Genomic DNA, 20137 nt, shown 5'->3' on the forward strand with positions numbered 1-20137 from the left:
TTACGGTGCTCAGCGTAAAACTTGCAAAACAGGACCGTGTGCATTGTTGTTTGAACCGAAGTTTCATCACAGGGACACGCCCCTAAAACTTCTTTCCATGAGTTACATTTAGGGAATGCTACGAGCCTGTGAAAAACATTCAGTCTAAAACGTGTTAACAAGAAACGCTCAAATTGGGAATCAACATAGGTCAAATATGGTTCAATGTACATTGTGGTCGCGACTATTATGGAGTGTTGAACCGATGGCTTACTTATCTCTTTGGTTAACCGTATCTCTTCCAAAAAAGAGAGGGCTATTGTTTTTAGCTCTTTCTTAGAGATCTCAGACATTAGTTCAGGGTTAACATAATATTTAGACAAGCCCAAATCAATGAAAAACTTCTTTACATAAAGCAGCCACTCAATTTTCCTTGCATTCTCCAGAGACATGCAGTCTGCTGCAATCTCCTTAGTAAGAAAGTTCTTTGATGATGTCCAGATGCGGCGCCACAAGAGGAGGGGTTGAATTTTGGCCAGATCCTCAATGTGGGCCATGCCAAGTTCAGCATGACAAGAAAAAGTGGATGCGCTTTTGGTAGTCATCAAAAGATATCTCATAAAGGTATTCTCTGCTACTTGCAGTGCAGTCGTATTTTTGTGCCCCCACAGGCCTGCCCCGTAGAGTGCGATGGAATGGCACTTCGCTACATAGATGCGAAGCAATTCTACGGGTGGTCTCTTTCCTAATTTCTGGGAGAATTTTATGAGTGCCGCTATTGCTCGCATAAGGTGGTGTTTGCGAGCTTCAATAGCCGCTTTCCAATTAAGTTTTTCATCAATCATGACTCCAAGATACGGGTATTGAGTTGTGAAATCCAACCTCTCTTTATCTAGGAAAATAGAATTTCCTCTTTTTGTGTCCCTTCCTGCCACCATCACATAGGTTTTTTTTATATTTATTTTCAGATCCAGGGTGCCCATAAACCTCGAGTACCTATCTAGGGATTTCTGCAATTCTCGCGGAGTACGCGCTAAAATGACAGCGTCATCCGCGTACAGAAGTGCTGGAATGAGGTGCTCTTTTGTTTGGGGGAGGTCGAGGGCCCCTTTCAACATCTCTACTTCCAAACCGTTAGTGTAGAGTGAGAAGAGAAAGGGGGCCAAGACGCAGCCCTGCCTCACGCCGCGTTCCACCCTAAAGGACTCAGAAACTTCACCCTTTGTTCCAAAACGAACCCTGGACGATGCGTTAGAATACAATGCACGAAGGAGGTTTACCAGGGCTGGGTCTATGCCCATCTCAATGAGGACGGACCAGAGCTTTGAATGGGAAACACAGTCAAATGCCGCAGTAAGGTCGACATAGACCATGTATAGTCTTCCCTCCTTGGCTGTGACGTATTTTCCCATCAATAGGCTTAAATTCAGTGCTTGTTCAATTGTGCCAAAACCCTCTCGGAAACCAAACTGAAAAACAGATAATATATTATGGTCTTCTGCCCACTCCTGTAGTCGCTGTAGTACCACCCTTCCTAAAACTTTACCAAGAGAATCTAGTAACGATATTGGCCGATAACAGGAGGCCTCCTCTCTATTTCCTTTCTTGAAAATCGGAATCATAATTGATTGAGTCCAAGTTTCAATTAACCCGTGATTCATTGCCGCATCAAACACCCCCTTCAAAATTGGCGCCCAGAGGTCAAGTTTAAATTTAAAAAAATCGACGGGTACACCATCTGGTCCGGGGGCTTTACCAGATTTACTTGCTTTAACGGCATTTATAACTTCGTGTAGTTCAAAGGTTAAAGGAATTGGAAATAGGATTTCTTGGGGGCTAACATTCGTATTTTCTAATGGGTCCACTACTTGTGTTTTGCTAAAAACTTTAGAAAAGTGATTCACCCATGTTACGCCATCAATCGCCACTTCAACTCTTGGTTGATCACAACTATCGGTCAGGAAGGGGGTCTTTACCACCTTCCAAAACATTTCACCATTTTTTGCCTGAGAGCTCTCGTATAATTGGTCCCATAAAGATTTTTTTAATTCCTGTTTTCTTTTTTTACAAGCTAGGCGATAGGATCTCCTTAAATCGCTAATTTCCTCTTGATCTCGTACAGGTTTGGTCAAGGCTTTTTTTAAAAGTTTATGAGCTAGGGTGCATTCATGACTAAACCACCCTTTTTTCTCACCCTTCTCCCCTTTGTTAGTGCGGGTTAGGAGATCTTTTACTTTCTCTAATATTATTTTAAAATTGTGCAGTAATTCTAATTGATTAGTTTGACTGTCTAAACATTTCCCAATTTCAGGGTATACCGCCTGAACCACCTTCTTGGTTAGCGCTTCTGGTTCTATCTTGCCCCAACCTATGGTGAAGCCATTTAATTTTGTAAGATGGATATTATTCTGAGCAAGGGCATTCATCATCGTATAAGGGGTAAATTTCCCCTCATCGATGGTCAAGGAAAAAACCAGGGCTGCATGATCACTTAATATGTTATTTATTACTCTAAAACCCTGGGCTTTGTTTTCCAATATAGCTGAGACCAAGAAATAATCAATTGTTGTCTCCCAACCCCTACCCAGATAGGTGGGCTGTAACTGTCCTGAAAGAGTGTTTAACTTATTTAGGATCACTAGGCCTAATACTGCCATCGTTTCATTAAGGAAATCTCCTATCTTTGTGTGACTGAAGTGAGTCACATGATTGTCAGTTTCGTCCCCCACCCCACAAATGTTACTGTTTTTCACGCTGCAGGGGTGGTGATTAAAGTCACCACCCCAAACGATGCTAGGGACTTCTGACCCTTGTGTTTTTCTTGTCAAAGTAAGGAGATTATTACGAAGTGCCCCAAACAGTTCTAATCTCTCACATTCGGGGAGGTTATCATAAAAGTTCACTAGAAATACTACCCCCTTCCTTATAAATGTGAGTTTCAGGACTTGATAATTAGTATGAAGTCTAAGGGGGGTTACTTTTAACCCAGGTATGGTATTTTTTATAAATATCGTCAAGCCCCCCTTTGCCCTACCATGAGGGCCCGCAACTGCCGGTGAAAAATATGTTTTATAGCCCATCAAATGTTGTTCATCAGTGGACCATGTCTCTTGTAAAGAGATTACATGGTGGTCTTCAACAAAATCCATTAAGGACCCATCCATTATTTTGGGGCGTATGCCAGCGATGTTCCATGACATAATTTGTAGTATAATGTCAGATTCCGTTATATTACAGCTTTTGTTTATATTAGTAGCTCCCACTGCAATGGAGTTCTCTGAAGCTCTTAGTTCTACAGGCCCCAACTGTCCAAAAGAGTCACTACAATTATTCCTCATTGGGGAAGTGACTATGCCACCCGTTTGTATAGGATTTTGAACCATTTGAGAAGCAGTGTTTTCTGTTATTTGAATTTCCACGTTTTCAGCTACAGGGTCCTTAACATTAGAAGGGGATTGACAAAATTCTATGGGTTTCCAAAGTTGGGTATCTCCATCATTGAGTCAGTCTACATCTTCCAAATTATACAAAACTGCATAAGGATTAGCAGTAGGTATATTGAACCTCTGATGTATGTAAGGATAATTATTCCAAGAAGATGGATTTAAATCCTGACAGAATTGGTGGTTACTGTTCAGAAACCCATCATTTAACTGGGGATTAGAAAAGAGATTACGAGGGGCTTGATAGGAAGAATAGCGCTCTACTGCCCTCCGATTAGATGAGGGTTCTTTTCTAGCGTAGGGTTTCGGATAGGAAATCAATTCTCTTGGGTAGAAGTAGTTGACGAGATGTGTAGAGATTGCTTCCTCCCCTCTAGCTTCGTACCAATCCCCTATACATCTAACCGCCCTGTGGTCCCTAAAGTTTATAATGATAACGTCCCCCTTTTTTTCCTTTGGTCTTGTTCCTACCCAGCATGTGCGTCTCACCATGAGAATTTCTCCATTTATATGTGCAGGGAGGGGTCTGTTATGGGTCAACCAATGAATGGTTTTGTTTTTTAACGCATAAAAGTCCTCCCTTACGCCTTCTGGTAGTTCAGGAACCCCTGTCAGGATAATTGTATATGGGGCTGATTCTGGGGGTAAGTCCACTCTTCTACTTGCTGGGATATATTGGGGCTGGGGTAACCAATCACTATTCTCTTGTTCTCTTATAGGCCTCTTCCTCACGTTAGTTGTTCCCGGGGAAATATTAACATTTTTTCTTTTTATCTCATCGCTTACTTCTGGGAGGCCAATTTTGGAACTATTAACTGCCTTTTCCTCCCCATCCAATTCTTTGCCCTTTATTGCATGGTGGGATTTACCAGACTCTGTGGTTTTATTAGATGATATTGCCGCAGAGTTTTCCCCCCGTGCAATAGTCGATATTGGCAAATTATCAGTAGGTGGGGGTTGCGTTGCCACAAAAGGTGTAGAGGGATACTGATCATTACAACTGCTTTTGGTGTAGATGTTGAGCAATTCAGTAGTAACTGAATTGTTTCTTTCCACTTGTTTGCTTAAATCTTCCAAGTGTGCATTTATCAATCTAGACCTTTCCAAAAGAGGGAGTAAAAGAGATTTAAACAAAATCTCTATTTTTGTAAGTAGGTCATTAGTAGATACTCCCAAAGCATTAATAGTTGAATGGGAATTTTTTTTCGGTACAGAGCCTAATACATTCGGGTTTTGGGCTGAAGGTTTAGCCTTCTTCTTTTTAGCCACGGATGACTTCATTGAAGTGCGTCGTCTCTTTCTTGCTAGTTTTCTATTAGCCTCTGGTTCCACAATAAGAGAGGGGGTGATAACTAGGTTCGGAGAATCTGATAGCCCTGAAAGTGTTAGGCTAGTTATGTCCACAGATAGAGGAACCGCGCCTAAAGAATCAATATGTGGAACTTTTTTTGTCCTTCCGTGCATAGGATGGGTTTTGGAGGTACCTGCTCCCTCGTTTAACACATCTGGAGAGAGAGCGGTACCAATCAGACCCAATGAGGAACGTTTGCCTGTTAGGAGATCTAATGATAAGCGCTTTTCAGTATCCGCTATTTCTTTCTCCAAAACAGTAGTTACGCGTTTGAAGAACTGATCGATAGTTCCTGACACTAGGCCTTTAGAGGTGTTAACTGTTAGGGTACGGGGATTATCAGCATCAAGAGGCATCTTATAAACTATAGAGGAATATAGGCGTCGAAATAAGAAACTTTGGGCAATACGTAAGCAATTGTCTCACCAAGCTGAGGAGGTTAGAGGGGTGGCCCGTCCCGTCCCCGATCGTCCTCGGACGGCCTCAGACGGCCCACCCTTTGCCCAGGCTTAGCCCCAGTCTTAGCCCCGCACGCGTCCCGCTAACGCGTGAGGAGTTCCAGTCTTATTTGAAGTTAAGGGGAGGGGCCGAGAAGAGGAACCAGGTGCGTGAAGCACAAAGTCAGACAGGGCACGCTGGTCCTCGCAGTCCCGGCAGCACAGTGATCCCCAAATGCACCTCAGCACCTCCAAGTTGTAACAGCCAGCAGTTCCGTGGGCGATTAGATTAAAACAGCAGCAGGTTTACAAGGAGAAGCGTTGACCCCGCCTGCGAGCGGCTCCCGCGAAGCGGGGGCCGCGAGGCTTAATATAGGAGATGGAGAAATAGGGGGAGGGGCCGAGAAGAGGAACCAGGTGCGTGAAGCACAAAGTCAGACAGGGCACGCTGGTCCTCGCAGTCCCGGCAGCACAGTGATCCCCAAATGCACCTCAGCGCCTCCAAGTTGTAACAGCCAGCAGTTCCGTGGGCGATTAGATTAAAACAGCAGCAGGTTTAAAAGGAGAAGCGTTGACCTCGCCTGCGAGCGGCACCCGCGAAGCGGGGGCCGCGAGGCTTAATATAGGAGATGGAGAAATAGGGGGAGGGGCCGAGAAGAGGAACCAGGTGCGTGAAGCACAAAGTCAGACAGGGCACGCTGGTCCTCGCAGTCCCGGCAGCACAGTGATCCCCAAATGCACCTCAGCACCTCCAAGTTGTAACAGCCAGCAGTTCCGTGGGCGATTAGATTAAAACAGCAGCAGGTTTAAAAGGAGAAGCGTTGACCTCGCCTGCGAGCGGCACCCGCGAAGCGGGGGCCGCGAGGCTTAATATAGGAGATGGAGAAATAGGGGGAGGGGCCGAGAAGAGGAACCAGGTGCGTGAAGCACAAAGTCAGACAGGGCACGCTGGTCCTCGCAGTCCCGGCAGCACAGTGATCCCCAAATGCACCTCAGCACCTCCAAGTTGTAACAGCCAGCAGTTCCGTGGGCGATTAGATTAAAACAGCAGCAGGTTTACAAGGAGAAGCGTTGACCCCGCCTGCGAGCAGTTGCAAAGAAGTCCGGCACTGAAATTCTATACGCCAAAAGTGGGAAATAGCATAGAGGGAAAGGAACTTTCTCACCATACACGGCGTCTTATAGCATTGAAAAGAAGAAATGGCCCTATATAATAAGCAGCCTAAAAATAATTCCACAGCATGGGCTCGTCCGGGATTTGAACCCGGGACCTCTCGCACCCGAAGCGAGAATCATACCCCTAGACCAACGAGCCTGATTCCCCAGTTGGCATTTTAATCAATTTCTGATGCGTCTTTCAGAAACAAAGCAGGGATATTTGGCTGCTCTCTCTCTATGTGAACCACACAAAGTCATGTTTTCTCTCAAGGTGTTGTTTTTTTCACTCTTGCAAGGAAGGGATCAGTCGATATCCTAGCTGCCAGAGAGCAGAAAAAAGGCGCTGATGAGAACTGCAGGCACTTTCTGGCACTTGTACTCCTCTGCAAGTCCTGGACACTTGCCCCATAGACTTCCACCCCAGATGCAAGGGAGGGCCTGCCAATTCTTGCTCCTAAGACAGAGGCATTTGATTCTTGGATTCAAACACGCTCACTCAGCGCTCGATCAGGCTCGATCAGGCGAGATTTATATGAGTGGCTCTCAGGACTGAAACACTAACCTGGGAGCCCCAGGGTGGCTGAATTCCCAGGATGGCCATTTTTGGGCAAGTCACCTCCTTTCCTCCTGCCTCAATCTAGAATTGGCTGCAAATCACAAGATAGAGTTCAATGTCCGTGTGTACTGCCTACTCCCAGCTACCTCTCTGTCTTCCTTATGTAAATTAAAATTCGCAAGGGGGGACCAATGACAATCTGCTCCTCCCACATAACCAGGAAGCCCTGTGGAACATGTCTGCCTGTGTTGTTGCAGGGACAGTGCCTTCTCCGCCCAAAAGGTGGCAGGAGAGCCTCACAACAAAGATGGGATCAACTGCTTAATGAGAAACCAGCACGGCAGTTTGTGTGATGGAGTGCAAATTTAACGGAAGGTGTGCCTGAGGTATCCCTTCCAGAAATACATGGAATTGTGATTGAGGGCCCAGCCTGATCGTTGGTGGATTTCTCGTCATATGTTACAGGTCCGTGCAAAGATTGTGGTGTGTGGGGAATGCACTGCAAAAAACAGGACGATTTAAGGGTGTAAAAAAAACCTGTCAGAAGTGGGATTTGAACACACGCCTCCATGAGGAGACCAGAAGTCTCAGTTGCACTGAAGATCAAGCTCTCTTGAGTCTGGCGCCTTAGACCACTCGGCCATCCTGACAGCCCTGGGTGTGCACAGATCTGACTCTTCTGACTGCACCTGCCAATGTTTGCACTTACAACGTTCACAGCAATGTCACAAGTGTAAAGACCCCACAATACAACATGGCATGACAAAAAAAAAGCTAGGCACAAGAGCGACCACTGATGGATGCGGATTACTTTGTTTCGTCTTGCAAAAGTAAAGGAAGTTTCCCACGGCTCGCTGGGTTCAAGGACCGCCTCTTCTTAAGCTTGCATTGAGATAATAAGGTTTTAGAGGGTGCACATAAAAGCAGCTCATGCACAGTGTTTCTGCCCGGTCTCGAACCGGGGACCTTTCGCGTGTTAGGCGAACGTGATGACCACTACACTACAGAAACTCACTTGTTGTGTTTTACTGTTAGAGCAAGGTTCCTCTCAAGGATTCTCTCTACTTCTATTCTGCTGTATCAGCAGCCACTCAGAAAGCGAGGAGCAAGTGTGAAAACTGCAGAGATATCAGCCAACATGCTTGCAATTAGATGTATTAAAAATTGACTTATGCAGGCATCGACAGACAAATATCTGATGCCTAAATGCCAGCAAGTACAGCTTGGGAAAGCATCACCTGGGACACACACAGACTAAGCATGAAGGCAGAAAAAGCATGGTGATCCATGTTTCTTATGAGGTTCAAAATATTTTGTGCAACAATGCGGCGAGTGTAATGAGAAATAGTCAGGCATTGTGAGTTTTGAGTAGGATTCGTATGTTTACCTCTGAAAAAGGGCTCGTCCGGGATTTGAACCCGGGACCTCTCGCACCCTAAGCGAGAATCATACCCCTAGACCAACGAGCCGAGGCACACAAGAGTCGCCTTTCGCACCGGCTCCAGGGGTTATTGGCAGCGAGTTAGTGAATGCTTCACCCAAAGCAAGCAACTGCACATGTTGCTCTCTTCTGCAATATGGTTGCTGTCTTTTCCATGGCCGTCATCGAACAAGAAATGAAAATGCCTCTATCCTTCAGACATTTTGTTTGTTCTAGGTGTATGCTCTCGGTGAGGTCAATAAAACCATTTCTGCTCTCATGCCTTGCTTTCATGAAGTAGGCCCAACCTTCAGTACACAAGGACGTGCAAACAAATAGCGCAAACTATCGTCACTTCTCTTTTTGAGCTGTCACTGATGCCCCTGGAGCACAGTACGTCACGCTGGTGAGGGATAGACAGCTTCCATTATCTCAGCTTTCCTATAAGTTGAGAGAGTAAATGCAAACTGTGTGAAAAACAGAAAGCTGCTGTTTCTGCCCGGTCTCGAACCAGGGACCTTTCGCGTGTAAAGCGAACGTGATAACCACTACACTACAGAAACAGACACGCTTGCAGGAATCTTCTTGGCATGTAGTGGGCTGGAATGCACAGACCAAGGGCCAATGTCCATGAAGCTCAAAGTTGGACCCTCCTTACCCGATCTCTTTCTTTGGAAGAAAGGAACGAGGACCACTTTTATTCCAAAAGGCGATTTTAAAACCATACCTGAAACCACACTAGAAAAACAATTTGCATTTAATTTTCCTACACTGATGGTCCACCCCAGAAAAGCAGTTGCAAAGAAGTCCGGCACTGAAATTCTATACGCCAAAAGTGGGAAATAGCATAGAGGGAAAGGAACTTTCTCACCATACACGGCGTCTTATAGCATTGAAAAGAAGAAATGGCCCTATATAATAAGCAGCCTAAAAATAATTCCACAGCATGGGCTCGTCCGGGATTTGAACCCGGGACCTCTCGCACCCGAAGCGAGAATCATACCCCTAGACCAACGAGCCTGATTCCCCAGTTGGCATTTTAAGCAATTTCTGATGCGTCTTTCAGAAACAAAGCAGGGCTATTTGGCTGCTCTCTCTCTATGTGAACGACACAAAGTCATGTTTTCTCTCAAGGTGTTGTTTTTTTCACTCTTGCAAGGAAGGGATCAGTCGATATCCTAGCTGCCAGAGAGCAGAAAAAAGGCGCTGATGAGAACTGCAGGCACTTTCTGGCACTTGTACTCCTCTGCAAGTCCTGGACACTTGCCCCATAGACTTCCACCCCAGATGCAAGGGAGGGCCTGCCAATTCTTGCTCCTAAGACAGAGGCATTTGATTCTTGGATTCAAACACGCTCACTCAGCGCTCGATCAGGCTCGATCAGGCGAGATTTATATGAGTGGCTTGCAGGACTGAAACACTAACCTGGGAGCCCCAGGGTGGCTGAATTCCCAGGATGGCCATTTTTGGGCAAGTCACCTCCTTTCCTCCTGCCTCAATCTAGAATTGGCTGCAAATCACAAGATAGAGTTCAATGTCCGTGTGTACTGCCTACTCCCAGCTACCTCTCTGTCTTCCTTATGTAAATTAAAATTCGCAAGGGGGGACCAATGACAATCTGCTCCTCCCACATAACCAGGAAGCCCTGTGGAACATGTCTGCCTGTGTTGTTGCAGGGACAGTGCCTTCTCCGCCCAAAAGGTGGCAGGAGAGCCTCACAACAAAGATGGGATCAACTGCTTAATGAGAAACCAGCACAGCAGTTTGTGTGATGGAGTGCAAATTTAACGGAAGGTGTGCCTGAGGTATCCCTTCCAGAAATACATGGAATTGTGATTGAGGGCCCAGCCTGATCGTTGGTGGATTTCTCGTCATATGTTACAGGTCCGTGCAAAGATTGTGGTGTGTGGGGAATGCACTGCAAAAAACAGGACGATTTAAGGGTGTAAAAAAAACCTGTCAGAAGTGGGATTTGAACACACGCCTCCATGAGGAGACCAGAAGTCTCAGTTGCACTGAAGATCAAGCTCTCTTGAGTCTGGCGCCTTAGACCACTCGGCCATCCTGACAGCCCTGGGTGTGCACAGATCTGACTCTTCTGACTGCACCTGCCAATGTTTGCACTTACAACGTTCACAGCAATGTCACAAGTGTAAAGACCCCACAATACAACATGGCATGACAAAAAAAAAGCTAGGCACAAGAGCGACCACTGATGGATGCGGATTACTTTGTTTCGTCTTGCAAAAGTAAAGGAAGTTTCCCACGGCTCGCTGGGTTCAAGGACCGCCTCTTCTTAAGCTTGCATTGAGATAATAAGGTTTTAGAGGGTGCACATAAAAGCAGCGCATGCACAGTGTTTCTGCCCGGTCTCAAACCGGGGACCTTTCGCGTGTTAGGCAAACGTGATGACCACTACACTACAGAAACTCACTTGTTGTGTTTTACTGTTAGAGCAAGGTTCCTCTCAAGGATTCTCTCTACTTCTATTCTGCTGTATCAGCAGCCACTCAGAAAGCGAGGAGCAAGTGTGAAAACTGCAGAGATATCAGCCAACATGCTTGCAATTAGACGTATTAAAAATTGACTTATGCAGGCATCGACAGACAAATATCTGATGCCTAAATGCCAGCAAGTACAGCTTGGGAAAGCATCACCTGGGACACACACAGACTAAGCATGAAGGCAGAAAAAGCATGGTGATCCATGTTTCTTATGAGGTTCAAAATATTTTGTGCAACAATGCGGCGAGTGTAATGAGAAATAGTCAGGCATTGTGAGTTTTGAGTAGGATTCGTATGTTTACCTCTGAAAAAGGGCTCGTCCGGGATTTGAACCCGGGACCTCTCGCACCCTAAGCGAGAATCATACCCCTAGACCAACGAGCCGAGGCACACAAAAGTCGCCTTTCGCACCGGCTCCGGGGGTTATTGGCAGCGAGTTAGTGAATGCTTCACCCAAAGCAAGCAACTGCACATGTTGCTCTCTTCTGCAATATGGTTGCTGTCTTTTCCATGGCCGTCATCGAACAAGAAATGAAAATGCCTCTATCCTTCAGACATTTTGTTTGTTCTAGGTGTATGCTCTCGGTGAGGTCAATAAAACCATTTCTGCTCTCATGCCTTGCTTTCATGAAGTAGGCCCAACCTTCAGTACACAAGGACGTGCAAACGAATAGCGCAAACTATCGTCACTTCTCTTTTTGAGCTGTCACTGATGCCCCTGGAGCACAGTACGTCACGCTGGTGAGGGATAGACAGCTTCCATTATCTCAGCTTTCCTATAAGTTGAGAGAGTAAATGCAAACTGTGTGAAAAACAGAAAGCTGCTGTTTCTGCCCGGTCTCGAACCAGGGACCTTTCGCGTGTAAAGCGAACGTGATAACCACTACACTACAGAAACAGACACGCTTGCAGGAATCTTCTTGGCATGTAGTGGGCTGGAATGCACAGACCAAGGGCCAATGTCCATGAAGCTCAAAGTTGGACCCTCCTTACCCGATCTCTTTCTTTGGAAGAAAGGAACGAGGACCACTTTTATTCCAAAAGGCGATTTTAAAACCATACCTGAAACCACACTAGAAAAACACTTTGCATTTAATTTTCCTACACTGATGGTCCACCCCAGAAAAGCAGTTGCAAAGAAGTCCGGCACTGAAATTCTATACGCCAAAAGTGGGAAATAGCATAGAGGGAAAGGAACTTTCTCACCATACACGGCGTCTTATAGCATTGAAAAGAAGAAATGGCCCTATATAATAAGCAGCCTAAAAATAATTCCACAGCATGGGCTCGTCCGGGATTTGAACCCGGGACCTCTCGCACCCGAAGCGAGAATCATACCCCTAGACCAACGAGCCTGATTCCCCAGTCGGCATTTTAAGCAATTTCTGATGCGTCTTTCAGAAACAAAGCAGGGCTATTTGGCTGCTCTCTCTCTATGTGAACCACACAAAGTCATGTTTTCTCTCAAGGTGTTGTTTTTTTCACTCTTGCAAGGAAGGGATCAGTCGATATCCTAGCTGCCAGAGAGCAGAAAAAAGGCGCTGATGAGAACTGAAGGCACTTTCTGGCACTTGTACTCCTCTGCAAGTCCTGGACACTTGCCCCATAGACTTCCACCCCAGATGCAAGGGAGGGCCTGCCAATTCTTGCTCCTAAGACAGAGGCATTTGATTCTTGGATTCAAACACGCTCACTCAGCGCTCGATCAGGCTCGATCAGGCGAGATTTATATGAGTGGCTCGCAGGACTGAAACACTAACCTGGGAGCCCCAGGGTGGCTGAATTCCCAGGATGGCCATTTTTGGGCAAGTCACCTCCTTTCCTCCTGCCTCAATCTAGAATTGGCTGCAAATCACAAGATAGAGTTCAATGTCCGTGTGTACTGCCTACTCCCAGCTACCTCTCTGTCTTCCTTATGTAAATTAAAATTCGCAAGGGGGGACCAATGACAATCTGCTCCTCCCACATAACCAGGAAGCCCTGTTGAACATGTCTGCCTGTGTTGTTGCAGGGACAGTGCCTTCTCCGCCCAAAAGGTGGCAGGAGAGCCTCACAACAAAGATGGGATCAACTGCTTAATGAGAAACCAGCACGGCAGTTTGTGTGATGGAGTGCAAATTTAACGGAAGGTGTGCCTGAGGTATCCCTTCCAGAAATACATGGAATTGTGATTGAGGGCCCAGCCTGATCGTTGGTGGATTTCTCGTCATATGTTACAGGTCCGTGCAAAGATTGTGGTGTGTGGGGAATGCACTGCAAAAAACAGGACGATTTAAGGGTGTAAAAGAAACCTGTCAGAAGTGGGATTTGAACCCACGCCTCCATGAGGAGACCAGAAGTCTCAGTTGCACTGAAGATCAAGCTCTCTTGAGTCTGGCACCTTAGACCACTCGGCCATCCTGACAGCCCTGTGTGTGCACAGATCTGACTATTCTGACTGCACCTGCCAATGTTTGCACTTACAACGTTCACAGCAATGTCACAAGTGTAAAGACCCCACAATACAACATGGCATGACAAAAAAAAAGCTAGGCACAAGAGCGACCACTGATGGATGCGGATTACTTTGTTTCGTCTTGCAAAAGTAAAGGAAGTTTCCCACGGCTCGCTGGGTTCAAGGACCGCCTCTTCTTAAGCTTGCATTGAGATAATAAGGTTTTAGAGGGTGCACATAAAAGCAGCTCATGCACAGTGTTTCTGCCCGGTCTCGAACCGGGGACCTTTCGCGTGTTAGGCGAACGTGATGACCACTACACTACAGAAACTCACTTGTTGTGTTTTACTGTTAGAGCAAGGTTCCTCTCAAGGATTCTCTCTACTTCTATTCTGCTGTATCAGCAGCCACTCAGAAAGCGAGGAGCAAGTGTGAAAACTGCAGAGATATCAGCCAACATGCTTGCAATTAGATGTATTAAAAATTGACTTATGCAGGCATCGACAGACAAATATCTGATGCCTAAATGCCAGCAAGTACAGCTTGGGAAAGCATCACCTGGGACACACACAGACTAAGCATGAAGGCAGAAAAAGCATGGTGATCCATGTTTCTTATGAGGTTCAAAATATTTTGTGCAACAATGCGGCGAGTGTAATGAGAAATAGTCAGGCATTGTGAGTTTTGAGTAGGATTCGTATGTTTACCTCTGAAAAAGGGCTCGTCCGGGATTTGAACCCGGGACCTCTCGCACCCTAAGCGAGAATCATACCCCTAGACCAACGAGCCGAGGCACACAAGAGTCGCCTTTCGCACCGGCTCCAGGGGTTATTGGCAGCGAGTTAGTGAATGCTTCACCCAAAGCAAGCAACTGCACATGTTGCTCTCTTCTGCAATATGGTTGCTGTCTTTTCCATGGCCGTCATCGAACAAGAAATGAAAATGCCTCTATCCTTCAGACATTTTGTTTGTTCTAGGTGTATGCTCTCGGTGAGGTCAATAAAACCATTTCTGCTCTCATGCCTTGCTTTCATGAAGTAGGCCCAACCTTCAGTACACAAGGACGTGCAAACAAATAGCGCAAACTATCGTCACTTCTCTTTTTGAGCTGTCACTGATGCCCCTGGAGCACAGTACGTCACGCTGGTGAGGGATAGACAGCTTCCATTATCTCAGCTTTCCTATAAGTTGAGAGAGTAAATGCAAACTGTGTGAAAAACAGAAAGCTGCTGTTTCTGCCCGGTCTCGAACCAGGGACCTTTCGCGTGTAAAGCGAACGTGATAACCACTACACTACAGAAACAGACACGCTTGCAGGAATCTTCTTGGCATGTAGTGGGCTGGAATGCACAGACCAAGGGCCAATGTCCATGAAGCTCAAAGTTGGACCCTCCTTACCCGATCTCTTTCTTTGGAAGAAAGGAACGAGGACCACTTTTATTCCAAAAGGCGATTTTAAAACCATACCTGAAACCACACTAGAAAAACAATTTGCATTTAATTTTCCTACACTGATGGTCCACCCCAGAAAAGCAGTTGCAAAGAAGTCCGGCACTGAAATTCTATACGCCAAAAGTGGGAAATAGCATAGAGGGAAAGGAACTTTCTCACCATACACGGCGTCTTATAGCATTGAAAAGAAGAAATGGCCCTATATAATAAGCAGCCTAAAAATAATTCCACAGCATGGGCTCGTCCGGGATTTGAACCCGGGACCTCTCGCACCCGAAGCGAGAATCATACCCCTAGACCAACGAGCCTGATTCCCCAGTCGGCATTTTAAGCAATTTCTGATGCGTCTTTCAGAAACAAAGCAGGGCTATTTGGCTGCTCTCTCTCTATGTGAACCACACAAAGTCATGTTTTCTCTCAAGGTGTTGTTTTTTTCACTCTTGCAAGGAAGGGATCAGTCGATATCCTAGCTGCCAGAGAGCAGAAAAAAGGCGCTGATGAGAACTGCAGGCACTTTCTGGCACTTGTACTCCTCTGCAAGTCCTGGACACTTGCCCCATAGACTTCCACCCCAGATGCAAGGGAGGGCCTGCCAATTCTTGCTCCTAAGACAGAGGCATTTGATTCTTGGATTCAAACACGCTCACTCAGCGCTCGATCAGGCGAGATTTATATGAGTGGCTCGCCGGACTGAAACACTAACCTGGGAGCCCCAGGGTGGCTGAATTCCCAGGATGGCCATTTTTGGGCAAGTCACCTCCTTTCCTCCTGCCTCAATCTAGAATTGGCTGCAAATCACAAGATAGAGTTCAATGTCCGTGTGTACTGCCTACTCCCAGCTACCTCTCTGTCTTCCTTATGTAAATTAAAATTCGCAAGTGGGGACCAATGACAATCTGCTCCTCCCACATAACCAGGAAGCCCTGTTGAACATGTCTGCCTGTGTTGTTGCAGGGACAGTGCCTTCTCCGCCCAAAAGGTGGCAGGAGAGCCTCACAACAAAGATGGGATCAACTGCTTAATGAGAAACCAGCACGGCAGTTTGTGTGATGGAGTGCAAATTTAACGGAAGGTGTGCCTGAGGTATCCCTTCCAGAAATACATGGAATTGTGATTGAGGGCCCAGCCTGATCGTTGGTGGATTTCTCGTCATATGTTACAGGTCCGTGCAAAGATTGTGGTGTGTGGGGAATGCACTGCAAAAAACAGGACGATTTAAGGGTGTAAAAGAAACCTGTCAGAAGTGGGATTTGAACCCACGCCTCCATGAGGAAACCAGAAGTCTCAGTTGCACTGAAGATCAAGCTCTCTTGAGTCTGGCGCCTTAGACCACTCGGCCATCCTGACAGCTCTGGGAGTGCACAGATCTGACTCTTCTGACTGCACCTGCCAATGTTTGCACTTACAACGTTCACAGCAATGTCACAAGTGTAAAGACCCCACAATACAACATGGCATGACAAAAAAATAGCTAGGCACAAGAGCGACCACTGATGGATGCGGATTACTTTGTTTCGTCTTGCAAAAGTAAAGGAAGTTTCCCACGGCTCGCTGGGTTCAAGGACTGCCTCTTCTTAAGCTTGCATTGAGATAATAAGGTTTTAGAGGGTGCACATAAAAGCAGCTCATGCACAGTGTTTCTGCCCGGTCTGGAACCGAGACCTTTCGAGTGTTAGGCGAACGTGATGACCACTACACTACAGAAACTCACTTGTTGGGTTTTACTGTTAGAGCAAGGTTCCTCTCAAGGATTCTCTCTACTTCTATTCTGCTGTATCAGCAGCCACTCAGAAAGCGAGGAGCAAGTGTGAAAACTGCAGAGATATCAGCCAACATGCTTGCAATTAGACGTATTAAAAATTGACTTATGCAGGCATCGACAGACAAATATCTGATGCCTAAATGCCAGCAAGTACAGCTTGGGAAAGCATCACCTGGGACACACACAGACTAAGCATGAAGGCAGAAAAAGCATGGTGATCCATGTTTCTTATGAGGTTCAAAATATTTTGTGCAACAATGCGGCGAGTGTAATGAGAAATAGTCAGGCATTGTGAGTTTTGAGTAGGATTCGTATGTTTACCTCTGAAAAAGGGCTCGTCCGGGATTTGAACCCGGGACCTCTCGCACCCTAAGCGAGAATCATACCCCTAGACCAACGAGCCGAGGCACACAAGAGTCGCCTTTCGCACCGGCTCCGGGGGTTATTGGCAGCGAGTTAGTGAATGCTTCACCCAAAGCAAGCAACTGCACATGCTGCTCTCTTCTGCAATATGGTTGCTGTCTTTTCCATGGCCGTCATCGAACAAGAAATGAAAATGCCTCTATCCTTCAGACATTTTGTTTGTTCTAGGTGTATGCTCTCGGTGAGGTCAATAAAACCATTTCTGCTCTCATGCCTTGCTTTCATGAAGTAGGCCCAACCTTCAGTACACAAGGACGTGCAAACGAATAGCGCAAACTATCGTCACTTCTCTTTTTGAGCTGTCACTGATGCCCCTGGAGCACAGTACGTCACGCTGGTGAGGGATAGACAGCTTCCATTATCTCAGCTTTCCTATAAGTTGAGAGAGTAAATGCAAACTGTGTGAAAAACAGAAAGCTGCTGTTTCTGCCCGGTCTCGAACCAGGGACCTTTCGCGTGTAAAGCGAACGTGATAACCACTACACTACAGAAACAGACACGCTTGCAGGAATCTTCTTGGCATGTAGTGGGCTAGAATGCACAGACCAAGGGCCAATGTCCATGAAGCTCAAAGTTGGACCCTCCTTACCCGATCTCTTTCTTTGGAAGAAAGGAACGAGGACCACTTTTATTCCAAAAGGCGATTTTAAAACCATACCTGAAACCACACTAGAAAAACACTTTGCATTTAATTTTCCTACACTGATGGTCCACCCCAGAAAAGCAGTTGCAAAGAAGTCCGGCACTGAAATTCTATACGCCAAAAGTGGGAAATAGCATAGAGGGAAAGGAACTTTCTCACCATACACGGCGTCTTATAGCATTGAAAAGAAGAAATAGCCCTATATAATAAGCAGCCTAAAAATAATTCCACAGCATGGGTTCGTCCGGGATTTGAACCCGGGACCTCTCGCACCCGAAGCGCGAATCATACCCCTAGACCAACGAGCCTGATTCCCCAGTCGGCATTTTAAGCAATTTCTGATGCGTCTTTCAGAAACAAAGCAGGGCTATTTGGCTGCTCTCTCTCTATGTGAACCACACAAAGTCATGTTTTCTCTCAAGGTGTTGTTTTTTTCACTCTTGCAAGGAAGGGATCAGTCGATATCCTAGCTGCCAGAGAGCAGAAAAAAGGCGCTGATGAGAACTGCAGGCACTTTCTGGCACTTGTACTCCTCTGCAAGTCCTGGACACTTGCCCCATAGACTTCCACCCCAGATGCAAGGGAGGGCCTGCCAATTCTTGCTCCTAAGACAGAGGCATTTGATTCTTGGATTCAAACACGCTCACTCAGCGCTCGATCAGGCTCGATCAGGCGAGATTTATATGAGTGGCTCGCAGGACTGAAACACTAACCTGGGAGTCCCAGGGTGGCTGAATTCCCAGGATGGCCATTTTTGGGCAAGTCACCTCCTTTCCTCCTGCCTCAATCTAGAATTGGCTGCAAATCACAAGATAGAGTTCAATGTCCGTGTGTACTGCCTACTCCCAGCTACCTCTCTGTCTTCCTTATGTAAATTAAAATTCGCAAGGGGGGACCAATGACAATCTGCTCCTCCCACAGAACCAGGAAGCCCTGTTGAACATGTCTGCCTGTGTTGTTGCAGGGACAGTGCCTTCTCCGCCCAAAAGGTGGCAGGAGAGCCTCACAACAAAGATGGGATCAACTGCTTAATGAGAAACCAGCACGGCAGTTTGTGTGATGGAGTGCAAATTTAACGGAAGGTGTGCCTGAGGTATCCCTTCCAGAAATACATGGAATTGTGATTGAGGGCCCAGCCTGATCGTTGGTGGATTTCTCGTCATATGTTACAGGTCCGTGCAAAGATTGTGGTGTGTGGGGAATGCACTGCAAAAAACAGGACGATTTAAGGGTGTAAAAGAAACCTGTCAGAAGTGGGATTTGAACCCACGCCTCCATGAGGAGACCAGAAGTCTCAGTTGCACTGAAGATCAAGCTCTCTTGAGTCTGGCGCCTTAGACCACTCGGCCATCCTGACAGCCCTGGGTGTGCACAGATCTGACTCTTCTGACTGCACCTGCCAATGTTTGCACTTACAACGTTCACAGCAATGTCACAAGTGTAAAGACCCCACAATACAACATGGCATGACAAAAAAAAAGCTAGGCACAAGAGCGACCACTGATGGATGCGGATTACTTTGTTTCGTCTTGCAAAAGTAAAGGAAGTTTCCCACGGCTCGCTGGGTTCAAGGACCGCCTCTTCTTAAGCTTGCATTGAGATAATAAGGTTTTAGAGGGTGCACATAAAAGCAGCTCATGCACAGTGTTTCTGCCCGGTCTCGAACCGGGGACCTTTCGCGTGTTAGGCGAACGTGATGACCACTACACTACAGAAACTCACTTGTTGTGTTTTACTGTTAGAGCAAGGTTCCTCTCAAGGATTCTCTCTACTTCTATTCTGCTGTATCAGCAGCCACTCAGAAAGCGAGGAGCAAGTGTGAAAACTGCAGAGATATCAGCCAACATGCTTGCAATTAGACGTATTAAAAATTGACTTATGCAGGCATCGACAGACAAATATCTGATGCCTAAATGCCAGCAAGTACAGCTTGGGAAAGCATCACCTGGGACACACACAGACTAAGCATGAAGGCAGAAAAAGCATGGTGATCCATGTTTCTTATGAGGTTCAAAATATTTTGTGCAACAATGCGGCGAGTGTAATGAGAAATAGTCAGGCATTGTGAGTTTTGAGTAGGATTCGTATGTTTACCTCTGAAAAAGGGCTCGTCCGGGATTTGAACCCGGGACCTCTCACACCCTAAGCGAGAATCATACCCCTAGACCAACGAGCCGAGGCACACAAGAGTCGCCTTTCGCACCGGCTCCGGGGGTTATTGGCAGCGAGTTAGTGAATGCTTCACCCAAAGCAAGCAACTGCACATGTTGCTCTCTTCTGCAATATGGTTGCTGTCTTTTCCATGGCCGTCATCGAACAAGAAATGAAAATGCCTCTATCCTTCAGACATTTTGTTTGTTCTAGGTGTATGCTCTCGGTGAGGTCAATAAAACCATTTCTGCTCTCATGCCTTGCTTTCATGAAGTAGGCCCAACCTTCAGTACACAAGGACGTGCAAACGAATAGCGCAAACTATCGTCACTTCTCTTTTTGAGCTGTCACTGATGCCCCTGGAGCACAGTACGTCACGCTGGTGAGGGATAGACAGCTTCCATTATCTCAGCTTTCCTATAAG

The 20137-nt window shown here is 46.4% G+C and overlaps 17 non-coding genes across 17 annotated transcripts; all 17 read right to left on the reverse strand.

Moving 5' to 3' along the window:
• Positions 1-6453: 6453 nt before the first annotated feature.
• On the reverse strand, positions 6454-6525 carry TRNAP-CGG (transfer RNA proline (anticodon CGG)). The gene has a single exon. It is a non-coding gene; the product is annotated as a tRNA-Pro (tRNA).
• Positions 6526-7862: 1337 nt separating this feature from the next.
• On the reverse strand, positions 7863-7935 carry TRNAV-AAC (transfer RNA valine (anticodon AAC)). Its single transcript has one exon. It is a non-coding gene; the product is annotated as a tRNA-Val (tRNA).
• A 386-nt stretch (positions 7936-8321) lies between these two features.
• Positions 8322-8393, reverse strand: TRNAP-AGG (transfer RNA proline (anticodon AGG)). The gene has a single exon. It is a non-coding gene; the product is annotated as a tRNA-Pro (tRNA).
• Positions 8394-8834: 441 nt separating this feature from the next.
• TRNAV-UAC (transfer RNA valine (anticodon UAC)) lies at positions 8835-8907 on the reverse strand. The gene has a single exon. It is a non-coding gene; the product is annotated as a tRNA-Val (tRNA).
• Positions 8908-9292: 385 nt separating this feature from the next.
• Positions 9293-9364, reverse strand: TRNAP-CGG (transfer RNA proline (anticodon CGG)). The gene has a single exon. It is a non-coding gene; the product is annotated as a tRNA-Pro (tRNA).
• A 1796-nt stretch (positions 9365-11160) lies between these two features.
• Positions 11161-11232, reverse strand: TRNAP-AGG (transfer RNA proline (anticodon AGG)). The gene has a single exon. It is a non-coding gene; the product is annotated as a tRNA-Pro (tRNA).
• Positions 11233-11673: 441 nt separating this feature from the next.
• TRNAV-UAC (transfer RNA valine (anticodon UAC)) lies at positions 11674-11746 on the reverse strand. The gene has a single exon. It is a non-coding gene; the product is annotated as a tRNA-Val (tRNA).
• Positions 11747-12131: 385 nt separating this feature from the next.
• Positions 12132-12203, reverse strand: TRNAP-CGG (transfer RNA proline (anticodon CGG)). The gene has a single exon. It is a non-coding gene; the product is annotated as a tRNA-Pro (tRNA).
• Positions 12204-13540: 1337 nt separating this feature from the next.
• On the reverse strand, positions 13541-13613 carry TRNAV-AAC (transfer RNA valine (anticodon AAC)). The gene has a single exon. It is a non-coding gene; the product is annotated as a tRNA-Val (tRNA).
• Positions 13614-13999: 386 nt separating this feature from the next.
• TRNAP-AGG (transfer RNA proline (anticodon AGG)) lies at positions 14000-14071 on the reverse strand. Its single transcript has one exon. It is a non-coding gene; the product is annotated as a tRNA-Pro (tRNA).
• A 441-nt stretch (positions 14072-14512) lies between these two features.
• On the reverse strand, positions 14513-14585 carry TRNAV-UAC (transfer RNA valine (anticodon UAC)). The gene has a single exon. It is a non-coding gene; the product is annotated as a tRNA-Val (tRNA).
• A 385-nt stretch (positions 14586-14970) lies between these two features.
• On the reverse strand, positions 14971-15042 carry TRNAP-CGG (transfer RNA proline (anticodon CGG)). The gene has a single exon. It is a non-coding gene; the product is annotated as a tRNA-Pro (tRNA).
• Positions 15043-16827: 1785 nt separating this feature from the next.
• Positions 16828-16899, reverse strand: TRNAP-AGG (transfer RNA proline (anticodon AGG)). The gene has a single exon. It is a non-coding gene; the product is annotated as a tRNA-Pro (tRNA).
• Positions 16900-17340: 441 nt separating this feature from the next.
• TRNAV-UAC (transfer RNA valine (anticodon UAC)) lies at positions 17341-17413 on the reverse strand. The gene has a single exon. It is a non-coding gene; the product is annotated as a tRNA-Val (tRNA).
• A 1394-nt stretch (positions 17414-18807) lies between these two features.
• Positions 18808-18919, reverse strand: TRNAL-CAA (transfer RNA leucine (anticodon CAA)). The gene is made up of 2 exons: positions 18882-18919; positions 18808-18853 (listed from the first exon to the last, which is right to left on the reverse strand). It is a non-coding gene; the product is annotated as a tRNA-Leu (tRNA).
• A 288-nt stretch (positions 18920-19207) lies between these two features.
• Positions 19208-19280, reverse strand: TRNAV-AAC (transfer RNA valine (anticodon AAC)). The gene has a single exon. It is a non-coding gene; the product is annotated as a tRNA-Val (tRNA).
• Positions 19281-19666: 386 nt separating this feature from the next.
• Positions 19667-19738, reverse strand: TRNAP-AGG (transfer RNA proline (anticodon AGG)). The gene has a single exon. It is a non-coding gene; the product is annotated as a tRNA-Pro (tRNA).
• Between the last annotated feature and the right edge of the window lie 399 nt (positions 19739-20137).

This window comes from Triturus cristatus, chromosome 10 (assembly GCF_964204655.1).
Source record: "Triturus cristatus chromosome 10, aTriCri1.1, whole genome shotgun sequence".
In the NCBI taxonomy this organism is placed as follows: domain Eukaryota; kingdom Metazoa; phylum Chordata; class Amphibia; order Caudata; family Salamandridae; genus Triturus; species Triturus cristatus.